The sequence below is a fragment of the Trachemys scripta genome, chromosome 1 (assembly GCF_013100865.1).
Source record: "Trachemys scripta elegans isolate TJP31775 chromosome 1, CAS_Tse_1.0, whole genome shotgun sequence".
NCBI classification, from domain to species: domain Eukaryota; kingdom Metazoa; phylum Chordata; order Testudines; family Emydidae; genus Trachemys; species Trachemys scripta.
In genome coordinates this window covers 100,617,878-100,637,081 of record NC_048298.1, presented here as the reverse complement: position 1 = coordinate 100,637,081, position 19,204 = coordinate 100,617,878, and positions in this window count along the sequence as shown.

Sequence of the window (19,204 nt, the reverse complement as noted above, 5' to 3'; positions counted from 1 at the left end):
AGTGCTAACGAGGCCAATTCAGTCAAGGTGGAAGCAGCCTATTCTCAACAGTTGACTAGAAGGGGTGAATATCAACAGAGGGAAAATTACTTTTTCTAGTGCTAACGAGGCCAATTCAATCAAGGTGGACATTGCCCATTCCCAACAGAAGGTATGAGTATCAACAAAGGGAAAATTACTTTTTGTAGTGATCCAGCCACTCCCAGTCTTTATTCAGGCCTAATTTGATGGTGTCCAGTTTGCAAATTAATTCCAGTTCTGCATTTTCTCATTGAAGTCTGTTTTTGAAGATTTTTTGTTGAAGAATTGCCACTTTTAAGTTTGTTATTGAGTGTCCAGGGAGATTGAAGTGCTCTCCTACTGGTTTTTAAATGTTACAATTCTTGATGTCTGATTTGTGTCCATTTATTCTTTTGCATAGAGACTGGTTTGGCCAATGTACATGGCAGAGGGGCATTGCTGGCACATGATGGCATATATAGAGCAGGTTCAGACTGACACAGCGGTAGTTGGTAACAATCCTCGTTATCAAACAAAACCACCAGCACTAAGGTTTTCTTACAAGCTCACTGGTCTTCACCTTGGCTAGCCCGCGATGAGACATTGTCCCGAGTGCCAAGACTTGCACACCAGCCCACCAAGGGGACTGACAGGGTCACCCCAAACAAGGAGGACAATCGTTGGGTACTCACACTTTCCACAGTTGTCTGTGGGCACAGCTCAGAATCCACCAGTGCAAGTTCAACCAGCACATTCTGGCTGCAGCTTTCAGTGGCTGGTTGCTGAGAAGGAGTCAATGGGCTGAAGCTTGGGGCTAGCAGGCCTGTAGGTGCAGCCTGGCCTGCACCAATCAGGTGGTCTCAGCAAGGGCAGCTTGACAGCAGAGCCTCTCAAATCTCCAGCTCCCAGCAAGGGCAACTGCCTCTAGCTCCAGTCCCACCAGACACTCAGTCTTGTCAAGGCAGCACCACAGAGCTCTAAGCTCAGCTTCCTTTCTCTCCTCCAGCTTCCCTTAGCCAGCCCTGCCCTTCTGCCTCCCAGCCTATCAGTGCAATCCCTGTAGGATCTCCTGATTTTCCACTTCAGCATAGATACAGGATCCTGGAGAAAAGTTCAAAGTGTCCCTCCTCCAGAGGATGCCAAACATTATGGAGTTGTAGTCCTTGCAGTGTCTAGCCTAGTGGTGGGCAACCTGCAGCCCATGGGCCACATGCGGCCCATCAGGGTAATCCGTTGGCGGGCCATGAGACAATTTGTTTACATTGATCATCCACAGACATGGCCGTCCACAGCTCCCAGTGGCCGCGGTTCACCATTCCCGGCCAATGGGAGCTGCAGGAAGCAGCGTAGGCCACAGGGATGTGCTGGCTGCTGCTTCCCACAGCTCCCATTGGCCGGGAATGGTGAACCACGGCCACTGGGAGTTACGGGCGGCCATGCCTGCGGACAATCAATGTAAATAAATTACAGGTTGCCAACCACTGGGCTAGCCCATCCAATTCAATTGGAAATAGTTGTAATCCTTTGGAGCCAATACATGGTACATAAAGGCCTAATCAAAGCATCCCATCAAGGTTCAGAGGCCCCCATAACAGGAGGAGCCTGCGCTAACAACAGTTAACCAGTCCACACCATATCACAGGTGGATTGCAGTCATGTGCAGTCTGTACTACAAATCAAAGTCAAGAAACTTTGGCCACCTAGCAAGTTGGAGTTAATCAAAGGAGTCTGACTAGGTGTTACTCTTTTACTCACGAGGTTTCTTCCCCCAAGGCTTTCAGAGTGAAATCTAAAGCCAGCAGCTTGAAGTTGCAGCACAACTTGTATTTTATTAGGCTCAGGAGCATCAAACTCATTCCATGAACCTGAAACCTCAAACTTCAGGGAGTGTTTTGACAAGTGAAACCCCCATGATGGAAAAAAATATCCCAAACAGTCTTTCCATAGATCAGCACTGCAACTTTATCTGGCAGCCACAAGATGGCATTTGTATAGACAGATTCAGGAGAGGCAGCACACTGATTATTACCTGGAAAGATCTCAAGCAATGTTGTAAACGCAGTGTTGCAAATTCTCACAATTTTATCATGAGTCTTGAGATAAGTTGTTGGTGGTGGTTTTTTCAACTCCCATCCCCTGAAGTCAAGTGGTTTTGTGAGTATCTTTCTTTCTTTCTTGTAAATTCTAGCCCATATTGTGTGATGCTGTATGATTGAATATGACCATTTATATAATTGACATTGCCACTGTTACACAATTGCAACAAATCTTGTACTAAGTATGTCATGGAAGGTGTCAATGGAAAAGTTCTGAATTTCTAAGTGTGATTACCCTGTTTATGCATGAATCATCGTTGTATCGGAAGTTATGAAAATTGGCAATATCCTGGTATCTTACACGTGTGTTGTATTCCTGGGTGACACCCACCAGATAGAATTTACATTAGGGCCAGATAGCTATGTGTTGATAGCCCATTAAGGCCTCTCAACTCACAATGGGCCATTGAAATTATCCATCCTGCCCAGTAAACCTTTCCTGTGGATGCCTCAGAAAGAATATGGGCAATGGCTGCCCCTGTGAGTCATCAAAGCATATAAGGGCATGTGATATGCTCATGTGACCCTAGACTCCATCTTGGGCCAGTAATTTTCCATGAACCTGGGCTTTGTTTGGGACAGTAAAATTCCATGCACATGGGGAGAGGCTATAAAAAGGCACCTGAGACATCTACATTTTTTCTTCATTTGCTGCTTCTTTTCTCTGGACTGTATTTCCAACAAGGAAGCTTTGAACCAGGACTGATGACTCCCAGTCTGTTTGGGTAGTTCCAGAGAGACTTTTGCAAGCTTTCAGTTTCTTCCATAACTGCTTCAAACCTGGTATAAGGACTTTGCAATCACTTGTATGTATAGGTCTATTAACCATTTATAACTCTCTTCTTTTATTTTATTATTAAACCTTTAGTGTTTAGTTACTAAAGGATTGGCATCAGCATGATTATTGGGTATGATCTGAGTTATATATCGACCTGGCTATGTGGCTGATCTCTTGGGTTTGGAAGGACTTTATATATGATGAAATTGGTTTTCAGTAATCACTCATCATAAAATTCAGTGTCTGGGTGGTGAGCCAAGGGCTGGAATGCCTAAGGAGATCATGTTTTTGGCTTGTTGGTAACCAATGTGGTGCTATAGAAGTTCACTTTGTTACTGGCTTTAAGTAGAGTCTAATGATAGAATCTCCACCAGTTTGGGGCGAGTATGCCCCATTTCTCAGCAGTCTGTCCTGAATTTGGCATCCCCAGCTGTGACTCACTGGGGCATGGTGGCTCACGGTTTCAGAGAAAAGCTTGAAACTGTGACCCAAATGCACTCTAAAGGCTCAGAAATCAGAAGGCAAATTAAAAGAGAGCCTACGTTTTTGTTCATAAATCTTCTGATTTTTTTTTAAGCAAATCTCATGCTGTTTGAATGCCCCAGGTTGACAATATTGTAACTCTGATTATACCCTCCAATTCCCTATGTATAAAATCTTCATATACATACACAGTGATATATAACACAGTCACCCAACCCCATCACATAAACTAATCCAAGATACCGTACTTCTCCAACAAAGGGAGAGGCAGTTGTTTCTATTTTTGAATACTTGGGAGGTGTTCAGATCCTATGCTGATGGTGGCTATATAAGCACCTTCATGGTACTTTGGGCTAAAGCTATTTCTTGCTGAAACTAACTGACTTTTGCCCCAAATTCTACTGCCTAAACAGAATACCAGTACAGCTGCCCTGAATCCAGAGGCTTGCAGTGCAGTTGCATGGGGAAGGTTTGCATTCCAGATTTCTTAGTAAACTCTGTTGAAAATTCTCATCTATCAGAACCCCTCTGGTAGACTTAGTTGTTAGAACACTACTGCTGTGGGCAGTCAAATAAAGCTATGACAGATCCAGCCATCTACAAGTTTCACTCAGCTTTCACAAAGCACCAGAAGATGGAAACAGTGCCCGCTAATCCAGTAATCCCCTTACAATATCGGGCAGCCTTATGATCTCTGGTAGCACACTAAAGCACAAAGAGGGCTTCACAGTGGTGGCTGGCAGTCAATGGCCCAGGGAAATTATGCTGCTGCATTGATACTCTGATAACAATTTTGCTGATGATGGGTGAGCCAGAATAAAAAACTGCTTCCTCCTCAGAAGATCTAATTAGTTCTGCAGGGCTAAAGGGAGCACAGTTTAGCCTGAACTTACCTGAAACAGTAAAGTAGCCTTTCACAACCTGCAGGGAGGGAAACCCGGTTTGTTTGGAAAGCCACAGAGCAATGGGAGATATACAAAACAGCATGTCCCTTTTCAGAGGACAACTGCCCCCAGCAATGTTAATAGCTGGGTCTGAAATACAATGACGTGAATCATCTGAATCAAGGTGTTATTTACTACTTCTAAGCACCTTCCATCTGAAGATCTCAATGTAATTTTGCAAATGCTAATGAACCTCCACAGCTCCCTATGGGGTAGTTAAATACCCACAATTTACAAATGGGGAAACAGACATAAAGAGAGGAGGTGACTTTTCCACTGGCAGATTCAGGAACCCAATTCAGGAGTCGTAACGCTCACTTCAGTGCTCTAATATCTGTAAAAAAAAAAAAAAAGGAGTCCTTGTGGCACCTTAGAGACTAACAAATTTATTTGGGCATAAGCTTTTGTGGGCTAGAACCCACTTCATCTGATGTATGAAGTAAAAGATAGAGGAGCAGGTATTAATACATGAAAGGATGTGGGTTGCTTTACCAAGTGTGAGGTCAGTCTAATGAGATAAATCAATTAACAGCAGGATACCAAGGGAGGAGAAATAACTTTTGAAGTGGCAAGAGAGTGGCCCATTACAGACAGTTGACAAGAAATATCTGTGCCACGCTTCCTTTCAACACAATAAACAAGTAAAACATAAAGGTTGAAGCTCGGATCCCAAACAATGGCCAGGTCTACACTACAGACCTGTATCGGTATAACTACATCGCTCAGGGGGGTGAAAAATCCACACCCCTGAATGACACAGTTATACAGACTTAATCCCATATGTAGACAGAGCTATGTTGACATAGCTACCACCTCTCAGGGAGCTGGATTAACTACACCAATGAGAGAAGCTCTCCAGTCAGCGTCTTCACTAAAGCGCTACAGCGGTGCGGCTGTGCCACTGTTGCATTGTACATGAAGACCTGCCCTAAATTCGTTTTTAAACTAAGCTAAATTCAACTGGTGCAACTCGTGTGTGTAGGCAAGCCCACAAACTTGCATCACATTAACCCACAAACTTGCATCACATTAACCCAATTAGTTTAAATAAAATACCACTTTTAATTAAAATGGTGTGTGTTCGTGTGGGGAACCAGGCCTAAATCCTGGAGAAAATAGTTTGCTGACTGCATTGGTTTTCCTGGTAAATCATTCACCTGGCCTCCAGAAGATGTGTGCTTAAAAGAACAAGTTCTAAAAATTAATTTGTTTCACCTGTTTTGTTTTTGTAAATTTTGTATTGATTTTTTGCTGTGCGTGCCTCTGTCACCCTCTCCCCTTTCCTTACAACCTAACTGCTCCAATTTGGATTTCCTGCCTTGCTGACATCTGAGAAAAGCCCCTTAAGAGGCAATGTGATCTAGTGGATAGAGCACTAGACTAGGACTGGGGAGACCAGGGTTCTTTTCCTGACCTGTTTTGTGACTGTGGGCAAGTCACGTCTCTCCTCCGTGCCTCTGTTTCCCCACCTAGAAATAGAGCTAATGATGCTGACCTCCTTTGTAAAGCTCTTTGAAATCTACTTATGAAGAGATAAGTATAAGTATTATATCATATCATTAAGATTATAGCTATGTATTATTATTATTATACCCCACCTCAACAGCCACCCAGCCTTGGAGCACAGAAGTCTCACTACCTTGTCCTTTCTTTGCCAGCTGCTGGTGAGCCAGGGCCCAGGCCCATATTTCTCAATATGCCAAGGCCCAGATTTGGGACATAGTGTGTGACAAAGTCATAAATATTATTCACAGAGGAAATATGAATGTTGTGAGACTAATACCCTCAGCTATAATCTCTCTATAACCTCAGAGTCCTGATTCTTTATTTCTGATGTAACTAATAGAGCTGTTTAAAAAAAAAATTGTCAAAACATTTTGTTTTGTTTTTTTACCAACATGTACATTTCTGCAGGAAATTTCATTGCAATTTTCAGTGTTGGTATTTAAGAAAAACCATTTTGTTTTGCTTTTCAATAAAAGCCTTCTGTCTTTGTTTTCTGAAAACAAAAAATGCTTGCCGACAACTAAAATATTTTACTGGATTTTTTTTTTAAAACTGAATCTTTCTTCAGTTAAAAAAAAAATTAAAAATGCATGTGGGAACTTTGGGGAAAAAAACAAATGTTTGACAACATTTCCAATGGAAAAATAACTGGCATTTGTGACCAGCTCTAGTAAATAACATTCAAGAGGAGAAGTGAGAAAACACCAAATTTGTGTGGAATGCAGGTAACTTTGGGACTAAAATGCGTGAAATCCCTAAAAATGAGGGACACTTCAGAGTTATATGTCCATTTCACATCTTAAATAACTTTGCTCATGTGCTGTCATCTTTACTAGAGTAGTCATATGCACAGCCTTCTGGGCTTCAGGCACTCTGAATTATAAAAATCTAAGCTTGTCTAGGACAGGTAACTTTGGTTTCCTGTTCTTCAACATCAGCATGTAGGGTGAGTGGGAAAAGGGCTACAGGTCCAAACTACAGTACTTATTGAGGAGGAATGAGCAGAAGAGATCTAACGAGGAATCCTGACTCGTTGCTGTGTGCGTGTGCTGTGGATGAGGGGGTGAAAATGCTCTCTCTTCCTCTTTCTCTAGTGCATTTGAGCAACATAGGTAGGGCCCTACCAAATTCAGGGTCCATTTTGGTCAATTTCATAGTCATAGACATTTTTAAATGGTAAATTTCATGATTCCAGCTATTTAAATCTGAAATTTTAAGGTGTTGTAATTGTAGGGGTCCTGACCCAGAAAGGAGTTATGGAGTGGGAGGGGTCGCAAGTTTATTGTAGGGGGGGCGGGTTGTGGCACTGTTCCCCTTACTTCTGAGCTGCTGCTGGCGGCGGCGCTGCCTTCAGACCTGAGCAGCTGGAGAGCGGTGGCTGCTGGCCAGGAGCCCAGCTTCGAAGGTGGTGCCGCCGCCAGCAGAAATGCAGAAGTAAGGATGGCATGGTATGGTATTGCCACCATTACTTGTGCACTGCTGCCTGCATAGGTGGGCCCTCAGTGAGCAGCCGCCACTCTCCAGCTGCCCAACTCTGAAGGCAGCAATGCAGAACTAAGGGTAGCATGGTATGGTATTGCCACCCATACTTTTGCACTGCTGCTGGCGGAGAGCTGCCTTCAAATCTGGGTATCCGTCCAACAGCTGCTGCTCTCTGGCCACCCAGCTCTGAAGGCAGCACCGAAGTAAGAGTGGCAATACTATGACCCCCCCTAAAATAACCTTGTGAACCCTCTGCAATTCCCTTTTGGGTCAGGACCTCCAATTTGAGAAATGCTGGTCTCCCCCCATGAAATCTGTATAGTAAAAGCACACAAAAGACCAGATTTCATGGGGGAAGACCAGATTTCACAGTCCATGATGTGTTTTTCATGGCCGTGAATTTGGTAGGGCCCTAAACATAGGGCAAGATTTGGTCCCTGTGCAGGTTAAAGTCACATTTTTTTTTAAAGCATCCCTTTTGGTGGAAAACTCAACTTTTCAGTGTCCAATTTAAGGCCTAGTCTACAATGATGTCAGAGGGGAGGGAGGGTAGGAATCCTCAGAGTTGGGACTTGGGAGCAGACTAGTTACCAGTGGTTCATCTAGCAGTTTTAAAGAATTTTTGCCGCCCAGTGTAATATCAAGCATATTTTTAGGCAGAGTAGATTCTGATTTTTACCTCTACACATGTGTGAACTCCTAATGTATGTATTTCTCTGAATAAAAGGCTTCATTGTCCATTACCATGAATGGCATTAAGAAACCACTCAGTCCTTTAATGTGTGGGTGGTTTTATTAATTTTGAGGAAGGGTTAATAGAATTGAGCATTTCCAATCTTGAGAAAAGGAGAAGAGGAGACATAGCTATCTGGATATAGGCCTGGGCCTAATAAAGAGGGGGGCGAGTCATTATTTCAGTCCTCAGTGAGGACTGAACAAGAAGTAATAAGTCCTCCCTGATGCAATGTAAATTTAACTTTACCATGAGGAAAATCTTGCTTGCTAAACCAATCGTTCAGGAGGTTGTCTAATTACATTAATTGGAGTTTTAGGACTAGAGCTGAATCTGTTGGGTTGGTTTAGGATTAGTAAAATCTGCCCTGCTGTGATGCAGGGACTAGAAGAACCACTAGATGGCACTTTTAATCCAAAGGATTTAAATGTTTTTCTTTTTTGTCAGATTTTTTTTCTCCAGTCTCTTAATATGGTATTTTAGGAATATATAATGTAGCCCTCAAATAATTGTCAACAATATACTGAGCAGCATAAAGAAAACAGTGTAGAAATGAACCATTAGATTTAGAAGAATTGCTGTAGGGGGAAAATGCTGTATATTTTGGTTTTAAAGTGTAGAGAAATTTCTTGTATAGTGACGAGTAATTTTCATCTAACTTTCTAGTGAAGGAGGAATCCCCTTTGTTATCCCCATACAGTGAATATGTTTCTGTGTCCACATCATTAATAAATACTATAGCCCATAAGATTCTATCATACCTCAGCAACTGATTCTGTGGCCGGTGGATCTGCAGCAGAAAATTGAAAAGTCTGTGGCCTATTTTTCCAGAACTTGCTAACAGTTAATAACAAAAGAGCACAGACAGAAATAATAAGGTAACATTTTTTGCTTTACTTCTACTAAAACTTTGTCCCTTATTCCTACCCTTTGCATGATGTGACTGTCTTAGTCTGCAAGCTGTCTTGGAAGGGACCATGTCTTCCCTGTTTGGACAACACCTAGCATGTTGTGGGTGTTACTATAATGCAAATCATAATTGAACTTGTGTATCCTGTTGCTCACTGTGTTTCTGTTGTGGTAAGTGACTGTATAAAATAATGGTATTATCTTACTCAACAGGTCTTTGTGTATTCAGAGTTGTGTCTGCTAGCTTGAATGACAAAAATGAGGTTTTGCTGCATTTTAATCCTTTTAAAATTACAGGTGCCAGTGACTAGGATTCTGTTCCTTCTTGTCCATCAACAGAATTGCATTCTACATTCCAATCTAAGGCCTGGTCTCCACTAAAAAATTAGGTTGACCCCAATATGTCACTCAGGGATGTAAAAAATCCACAGCCAACCTAACCCCTGGTGTGGAGAGTGTGAGGTCAACAGAAGAATTCTTCCATCCACCTAGCTATCGCCTCTTGGGGAGCTGGATTACCTACTTCAGTGGAAGAACCCCTCTCATTAGCATAAGTAGTGTCTACACTGAAGCGCCACAACAACGCAGCTGCAGCTGTGCCACTGTAGCATTGCAAGTGTTGACAAGCCCTAAGAATTCTTTATAAAATTACATTTGTGCAAATCTACTGCAGACAGAGGGTTTGCACAGGCATTACTGGCATGGCAATTTGACATCATGGGAATCTTTATTATTGGTGATGATGCATGAGAAGGAAAACCCAGCTTGATTCTCAGATCCCAGGCTGAATGGCATTAAGAAAAAAAAAGTACTTGTTAGCTAAGCATATTTGATACTGAGCCTTCCTAAAATACAAACATGGAACCCTCCCAACACCATTGTTATATGCATTAGTGTTAATGGGCCATTCTACCTTGAATGGTCCCTTACAATATGTGCTAACTATTTATGCTAAACAATCTGTTCCACCTTACATTTAGCTGTGATGCTGGGAGTACCTTGAGCTCTGTGTGTGGCGCCTAAGCTCCTCTCTCTCCCCAACAGTAGTTGTTCCAATAAAAAATATTACCTCACCCACCCTGTCTCTCTAATACCATTTTCAGTCATTTTTCAGAATAGAGCCTCACCTTCAAGTAGCCTTTATTGTTTTCTGCTATAAAATTAGTGCTGTGTTATTGACTGAGTAGGATTTTCATAAAAAATTGACAGTGGCCTATCTGTTTTCACTGAAATCAATATGTGCTGCCCTTCTGGGTCATGTCTTCAGAGAATTTTCTTTTCAGTTTACTGATTTAAAAATGAATTTTTATTAACATATTGCAGTGACAATGATGTTGTCACAAAAGTGTGAGCTGAATTACAGTAAAATCTGTCTATAGTGGTAACTTGAGGGACCAAAACAAATTTCCTTAACAGAAGTGGTGTAATAAAGCTGGAGCCAAACTGTAGTCTGTTTGGATGGGCTCTTTACACAGAACATTGTCTAACAGGGGTTCTCTTTTGAACAGATTACATTGTTTGCTCACCTTCGTGCATCAGCAGAACTACCAAGTGAATTTTGATTATAGAACCTTCTCGTCTGGTGATGTGATAGCTGGGAATGATATTTTATCATGTGAAACAGAGAAAGCAGTTACATTGTAGACCCGGAATTAGCTTGCAATGCTAACTATTCACAAGCATCATTTTACGAATTATCAGCCTAAACTGAGCTAATCTGATAGAAAAGTCAGTGGTGAATAAAAGAGACACTGTGAGAGTTTTAATTTGGTCTCCTCTCTTTCTTTAACTTTAAAAAATACCCTTGACAGAGTGTAAGTTCATAACCACATTTTAATTATAGATGTAAAAAAGAACCTAACTTACTACCATACTAATTAAAGTGTGTGTCACATGTGCCTCTGTGGTGAATTTCCCATGCTTTCCAGTGTGTATGGGAGGAAGACAAAGCAGTGCTCACTTTAAACTGGAATTTTTTTCCCACTACCTTGCAAAAAGGATTCATTGTATTTTGATTAATCCATGCTTGGTCCACCTCAAATGTTTCCATGGAGATACGACTTTTTTTCTGGATGGCAACTGTTAGGCTCAGGAAAGTTAGCTCAGCTCCGCACAAAACCACTCAAGCTCCCAAAGAACCATTTGTCTGAAATGTAATGTGCATAAACAGAACTCCCAAATTCCTTCTCAGTATTATTGTTGTCAGTGCTAATAGAGTACTGTTTTCTTAATGATCCACAATGATGACCTTTCACTTCTCTCAGCGAAGAGGAGAATAATCTGAATATTCTGTTCCATTGGAAGGAATCGCTTTGTCTTGGTTCAGAAATACTAGGCTCCAAAGCTACAAAAACTGAATGGTAATAGTTCTGAAGTGAGAATCTCAACTAGTCTAGGGCCAAAATATGGCTGGCTCATAGACTGTTATAATTTAGTTGACATTATCCTGCTGATTGCCAGTGACCAAAAAATTGTCATTTTAGTGTCACTAAATATTTTTGTTTAACGAAAAAAAAAATCTCTTATTTCATGCGTCTTTTGAGTGGCTTCTGAAGAGCAGAAGCCCACACTGACATTGAACATTTCACCAATATTATTTATTCATTTATTTACTTGAGTGGGCAAAAACATGCCAATCCTTTGCATGGACATTTTTGGGAAAAGTAGCGTTTCGTCAAAATTCACCACAATTTTGGTTGGTTTGTTTGTTTTTTAAAAAAAAACTGATTTCTTTTTCACTTTTTCAAAAACAGTTCTCAATTTTAAAAACATTAAGGTTTTTAGGAAGTTAGTTTTCAAAATCCACAAAACAACTTTTTTTTTTTTTTTTACAGAAAACTGAAAACATTGACAGAAAACAATATTATTCTGTAAAAATAATTTTGGCTTTGGTTTCCATTATGTTACTGAGAAAGGGACACATTTTAATTTTGGACAAGACGCTGTTTTTTGTCAACAAATATTTTGTTGACAAAATTTCAGCTGGCTGTATTTAACATACTTATTATTTGTGTTTCTGTAGCACTTGAGAGGTACCGTCATGAACAGAACCCCATTGTGCTAGACACTGTACAAACCAAACAAAAATATTTATATTACAGTAATGCCTAAAGGCCAATGCTTATGAAAGCCAGGAGGACATTGACTGGAAAATGTATACTAAGTTGTGCTTCATAAGAAATGTTTGTGATGATGGGGATACTGTTTGTCAAATGGAAAAAGAAAAATCACCTTGGGAAGGAAATATTTTCAAGCTTCTAAGTACATATTATGAGTAGGAAAGTGTGTGCATATAATATAAGAACAGAGAAAGTAGGAACAGGATATGGCAATATTTCTTTAATATATTCAGAGTTACAGTCCATCCATATTTTAAATAATAATAATACTTGGTACTCTTGCTGTATACTTTAATCTTTTCTAATAGGTTCTAATGTTAGCTACTGTAATTAAATTTTATACCACATCTCTAAAGTAGGTAAGGAATATGAAGGAATTGTTTCTCTCACAACTGAGAATGTAGCTACCCAGAGTTGAAACCTTACAGCTGTTTTTAAAAGACACAGTTTAGGACTGGAATGAAGAGACAAAAGAATACCATGCAAAACTGAGATAACAGGACAAATTTAGAGAGAGAGAATATAATTACCTTAATGGAATTTGGCCAGGACTCTGGTGTTAACATCTCATCTCATCTCTCAGGAGAATTTTTGTGGAGGTTTTAGTGGCACACGTAGTCAGGAGTGGACCTGGCTGACATGTATGATTAGGTTGTCCTAGAGAGATTTGATGACCAAAGTTCATGTCTTTTGGAAGTCAGCTAGATTTTGCAATGATAGGTAGAGCTGCTTTTCTGATAAATGGAAATGTTGAGCCTGTAACAGGATTCAGGGGATGGGGCCTCCATGTAAGTAATGTCCTAAAAGAGTTTTCCAACACTGGGTATAAATTCCTCATGTTGCATTTCCTGCTTGCCAAATTGGGAACACTGCATTGGATCCTTTCCTTGTTGATCGTCTCTACCTCATATTATGAGAAGCGCAATCAGCAATTGAATGTTTCAGGCTTGAGGATAGGAAGGGATGGAAAAATGTTAGCAGCCTTTGCAACCTCTTAAAGTACATAGGAAATCATACAATCTGTGACACTACCATTTCCAGTGGAGTGGCAGCCCTAATTATATTCCAGTAGGCTATGCTAAGCATGTTAATTCTGAGAGTCTGCAGCTGTGAGATAATCAGAGAATAAATGAGAGTACACTGAGAACTGAAAAGTTGCTTACACATACCATAGTACCACCTATGATTTCTGAGTACGATGGCCAATTTCATTACTGTGGTGACATAAGTTAACTTCCAAGTTACCTAGTGAACTTTCACAAAATGTAATGCCACAAAGAACTCCATAGTAATCCTCTGAAATGCAATCGCTGATTCGTTCTGACCCACACAATGTGCAATAGACAGTCTTGTGGCTGCTACAAAAGCTCAGACTCAAATGCTTTCTTAAGTCAAGTTGGTCCCAGGATATGAGAGAGACATGGTGGATGAGGTAATATCTTTTCTTGGACCAACTTCTGTTGGTGAGAGAGAAAAGCTTTTGAGCTACACAGAGCTCTTCCTGGGAAAGATACTCAGTGAAAGTCTACATTACAAAATTACGTTGACCTAAGTTACGTCGCAGTACAGCCACTGCAGTAATTGAATTGGTTTTTTACACATCCACACTACAGTCCTTGTGTCGGCAATGTATGTCCTCACTAGGAGCTCTTATACCAATTTAACTACCAGTGTGGAGCATTGTGGGATGACGAGGAGTCTGGTGACATCTTATAGACTAACAGATTTATTTGGGTATAACCTTTCATGGGTAAAAAACCCCACTTCTTCAGATGCATGGAGTGAAAATTACAGATACAGGCACATCTACTAATGTGATATATGCCATCATGTGCCAGCAATGCCCCTCTGCTATGTACATTGGCCAAACCGGACAGTCTCTATGTAAAAGAATAAATGGACACAAATCAGACATGAGGAACGGTAACATACAAAACCCAATAGGAGAACACTTCAATCTCCCTAAACATTCAATAACAGATTTAAAAGTAGCCATCCTTCAACAAAAAAAACTTCAAAAACAGACTTCAAAGAGAAACTGCAGAGCTGCAATTCATTTGCAAACTTAACACCATTAATTTGGGCTTGAATAGGGACTGGGAGTGCCTGGCTCACTACAAAAGCAATTTTCTCTCTCTTAGTATTGACACCTCCTCATCAATTACAGGGAGTGGACCACATCCACCCTGATTGAATTGGCCTTGTCAACACTGGTTCTCCACTTGTGAGGTAACTCCCTTCTCTTCATGTGCCAGTATATTTATGCCTGTATTTGTAATTTTCACTCCATGCATCTGAAGAGGTGGGGTTTTTTACCCACAAAAGCTTATGCCCAAATAAATCTGTTAGTCTTTAAGGTGCCACCAGACTCCTCGTTGTTTTTGTGGATACAGACTAACATGGCTAGCACCTCTGATGATTGTGGGACGGTTTCTGAAAGGCAGCAACAGGTGATGTAAGCAATGCAGTGTCTACACTGACACTGTCGATGTAACTACATCAGCCAAAGTGCTATGTCTCTCATGGAGGTGAAGTTATAAAATCGGTATAGTGGGCAAGTTACGTAAGTGAGAGCTATATTTTAGTGTAGACACTTACAGAGTTAGGTTGACATAAGCTAACTTACGACAACCTAACTCTGTAGTGTAGACCAGGGCTCAGAATGTCACAGCTAAATACAAGGTGGAACAGATTGTTTAGCATAAGTAGTTAACACACATTCTAAGGGACCATTCAAGGTGAAGTGGGGTTAGTGGGTTACAGATTATTGTAATAAACTATAAATCCAGTGTGTCTGTTCAGTCCATCATTTTTAAAGTCTAGCAAAGTTAAGAATTTAAGTTCCCAGGCTCATCTTTTGAAAGTGTTGTGGAGGGTTCTGTGACACCCTGACACCCCTATATTCACCAATGTCATATAATTAGGATATGTTTTGTACAAAGTATGCCTTGTGATGTATCATTCTAAAAGTCTTGATCGGCTAAACAATCTCGTTGGATTGTATGTGCTATCATTGTATGTGAAGTTATGAAGTTTGGCTATGTATGTGCTACTGAAACATGTGAGGTTGAGAACCCCCACAAGCAGGCTTTCAGGGATGACAATAAAAAAGGCCAAACAATGTTAATGGCTTATTGAGGAAATGCACACAAGCTCAAGGATTACCCCAGGAAGTGTGTACAATAGAAACCTCTCAGAGATAGGTCCTACACAATGGGAACTGTTTGATCCAGGTCACAGCAAAAGAGCTTTCCAGAAAATTGGAATAAGCTATAAAAGGAGGAAATGACATCATGACTGGACCTCACTCTCCCTATAAAAACACACCTGAAAAGTACCAGAGGAAAAAGATTGAACTGGGGGTGGGGAGGTGGGAGAGGGCGTGGAGTGCTGGTCCCAGGCAGGAAAGAAGGAAGCCTACCTATATATGAAAAGATAACCTGCTTGTGTTACCCGGGGTTCTTTCAACCCAAAGCTCTTGGTAACTTTTACTCTGTGCGAGGTGGTGTCAGGAAATAAATCAGGGGAGACACGGCCGTCCGACCGCTAGATGACTGGCACAAACAGGACAACACAAGAGTGCTTTCACTTAAAGCTAAACTTTTCTTAGGCTCAATCACTTACACACGTCCGCAACAGGTTAGTGAAACATCCCCAACCCTTGATCATTACCAAAGCTGAGTGTGGCTCTCGAGTGGCACAGCAGCAGGCTTCCGGTGGCCAAATCTTCTGTCTGTCAGTGGGGACCACAAGATGTATCCAGAGGGAGAGTCCAGAAGAGTCCAACTACTTCAAACTTTTTCCCCTTATTTATACATTAGTAATAGAATGACATGTTCCTTAAAGAAAACTTGTCAAGCAAGCAGTTTCAATGGTCAAGCAAGAGGTTCCTTCTGATTATTGATTAACCAGGTGTGGGTTTTTCCAGAATTTGCAGCTTTGAGGCCCCAGTAGACAATCCTGGGGCACATCCTGCTCTTCTAAAATGCATGTATCAGCAACTTCAACGCAATTCTTATCAGGAAGGACGCGGGGTCAAGCTGCCCTTTCTGTATCACCCAAAACCCCCTCCCCTCCTGCCTTGGTCAAACTGAGGCTGTGACATGGCCCATTTGCAGCCTGCTGACTTGGCTGCTTTTAGCAATAAGCAACAGTGGTTTCAGGCACTTTACTGGTTTGCTGACATCTCCCTAAAACAACAAGGAGTCTGGTGGCACCTTAAAGACTAACAGATTTATTTGGGCATAAGCTTTCGTGAGTAAAAACCTCACTTCTTCGGATGCATAGAGTGAAAGTTACAGATGCAGGCATTATATACTGACACATGGAGAGCAGGGAGTTACTTCGCAAGTGGAGAACCAGTGTTGACAGGGCCAATTCAATCAGGGTGGATATAGTCCACTCCCAATAATAGATGAGGAGGTGTCAATTCCAGGAGAGGAAAAGCTGCTTCTGTGATGAGCCAGCCACTCCCAGTCCCTATTCAAGCCCAGATTAATGGTGTTGAATTTGCAAATGAATTTTAGTTCTGCTGTTTCTCTTTGAAGTCTGTTTCTGAAGTTTTTTTGTTCAATGATAGTGACTTTTAAATCTGTAATAGAATGACCAGGGAGATTGAAGTGTTCACTTACTGGCTTATGTATGTTACCATTCCTGATGTCCGATTTGTGTCCATTTATTCTTTTGCGGAGGGACTGTCCAGTTTGGCCAATGTACATGGCAGAGGGGCATTGCTACCCCCTGATACTTGACATCTCCCTGTACAGCTTGTACTATCGAACTGGGTGAGACATGGCTTGATTCAAATCCTAACTAATACTTTAAGCATAGATTATGGTTTTGTTTTATTTCTTATGGTAATCTACTTTGCTCTGTTAGCTATCACTTATAATCACTTAAAAGCTATATTTCTATAGTTAATTAACCTATTTTATATTGTACCTAAAACACTGTTTTTTAAGTGCAAAGGTGATCAATCTCAACTCATGAACAAGAATTGGTGCATGTCCACTTTCCTTTGTAGAAGTGACAGACTGGGTAATAAAGACATACTGGTCGGGTTTTGACCAGGGCAAGACAATACAGCTCTGGGATCTTAGGCTGGGGAGCTGGGAGTATTTTGGCTGTAGGCTCTCTGTTGTGGGTTCATGAGTGGCTGACCAGAGCATTCATGAATACAGCTGGGTGTGGTCCCTGCCTGTGGCTGTTGGTGTGAGTACAAACTTGGAGGGCTTTGCAGCTTGTCACAAGGTCACAGTGCAAGAGGGAACCTAGACTGGTGAGACAGAGGGCTCAGCTGTACCCCAGTTCCAGGTGGCACTTGGGGGGGACCCGTCACAGATTCTTTTCAGGATGAGCTCTGATAGGTCAGCTACAGAGTGATCACTTTGTGAAAAGTTTCAGTGGTAGCCGTGTTAGTCTGTATCAGCAAAAAAAATGAGGAGTTCTTGTGGCACCTTAGAGACTAACAAATTTATTTGGGCATAAGCTTTCGTGGACTAGAACCCACTTCATCAGGTGTATGAAGTAAAAAAATCAGGAGCAGGTATAAATACATGAAAGGATGGGGGTGCTTTACCAAGTGTTAGGTAGGTCTAATGAGATAAATCAATTAATCAGGGTACCAAGAAAGGAAAAATAACTTTTGAAGTGGTAAGAGAGTGGCCTATTACAGACAGTTGACAAAAAGGTGTGAGTAACAGTAGGGAGAAATTAGTATTGGGGAAATTAAGTTTAGGTTTCGTACTGACTCCCAGTCTTTATTCAGACCTAATCTGATGGTATCTAGTTTGCAAATTAATTCCAGTTCTGCAGCTGTACATTGGAGTCTGTTTATAGTAGTTTTATGTTTTATCATTTTCCTGTGAGAGTTAATTCAAGAGCATAGTGATTGTGGGTGAAACCAGGCAGAGTTGTTATTGGGGCAGTTAGTGCACTGGATGAGGTACACCACATGTTGTGATAGGCATGTGTAGGATCCATGGATGTTGCAAGGTGTGTTGTGGGGGGTGTCGATTATTGTAGTGGTTGAGATATGTCTGCAGGTTTTGTATCGGTGGTTCTGGCAGGGTTTGATGCTGCTTTGAGTTGGTGTGTCCGGGTCTGTGGCGAGCATTTAAGCATGTTAGGCACCTAAGCCTCATTGATTGCTGACAATATGCTTCTCAATGAATTACCAGTTACTCATCTTTCTCTCATCTCCCACCCGACGCAGGAAAGCATATAGGTCTATGTTTAACATTGTGCACATGAGTTGTCTCATTGACTCTGGCTGGAGAGAATTGGCAACCCTAACACAGGGAGAACGTCAATGGGACTAAACATATGGCTAAAGTTGGGCATGTGCTTAAGTACTCTGCTAGAGAGGGGCCCAAATTTGGAGAATTCTGTGACTTCTGCATTTATTTTGATTGACTTTTTATTTGGGAACATTCTCTTCCTGTGTATAAAGCCGCTGACCATAGAACCTTGAAGTGGAGCCCAGACATTGTGCAAACGGGTCATCCAAGACTCCTGTGTAATGTAATGGCTCAGCATTAGACTGAGAAGCCTTTCCTCCTGGTGATGTGCTAAGAGCATGGATCCAGGAGTAGTGATCCCTAGAGATGTGTCTTCAGAGAACAACATTACAGGTAAGTAATTTTGTTGTTTGCTATAAATATGCATAGTATGCTTTGAATGTGTTTCACAAGACAACTGTTAGCTTTCTCAATGCTAATTCCTTAGGGAAAATGCATAATTATATGTTAAATATTTTATGCATATGCATGTTTTATTGAATGTACTCTTTTTAGGACTAATCAGGTAGATCAGTAGGCTGACTTGAATGTCACTAGAACAGACAAGATAAGGGAGGCCTCACAAGTCACCAGGCATTACAAGTCGGAACCATATTTCTGAACTTTAATGGAAACAATTTTAAAAGGCCAAAAGTGGAATTTTTAAGAGTTCTTATATGATTTAGGAGCACTCATTGACTTGTGCTCCTAAGTCACTCAAAGGTATTTTAGACACCTAGTTCCCATTTTGGGAGATAGGTGTCTAAATACCTTTAAGGATGTGGGTCTTAGGCACTTCTGAAAAGCCCACCCAGGAGTTTCAAAAGCAGCTAGTGATTTTAGGAGCATCTATTTTTGGGGAGGGGCCCAACTTGA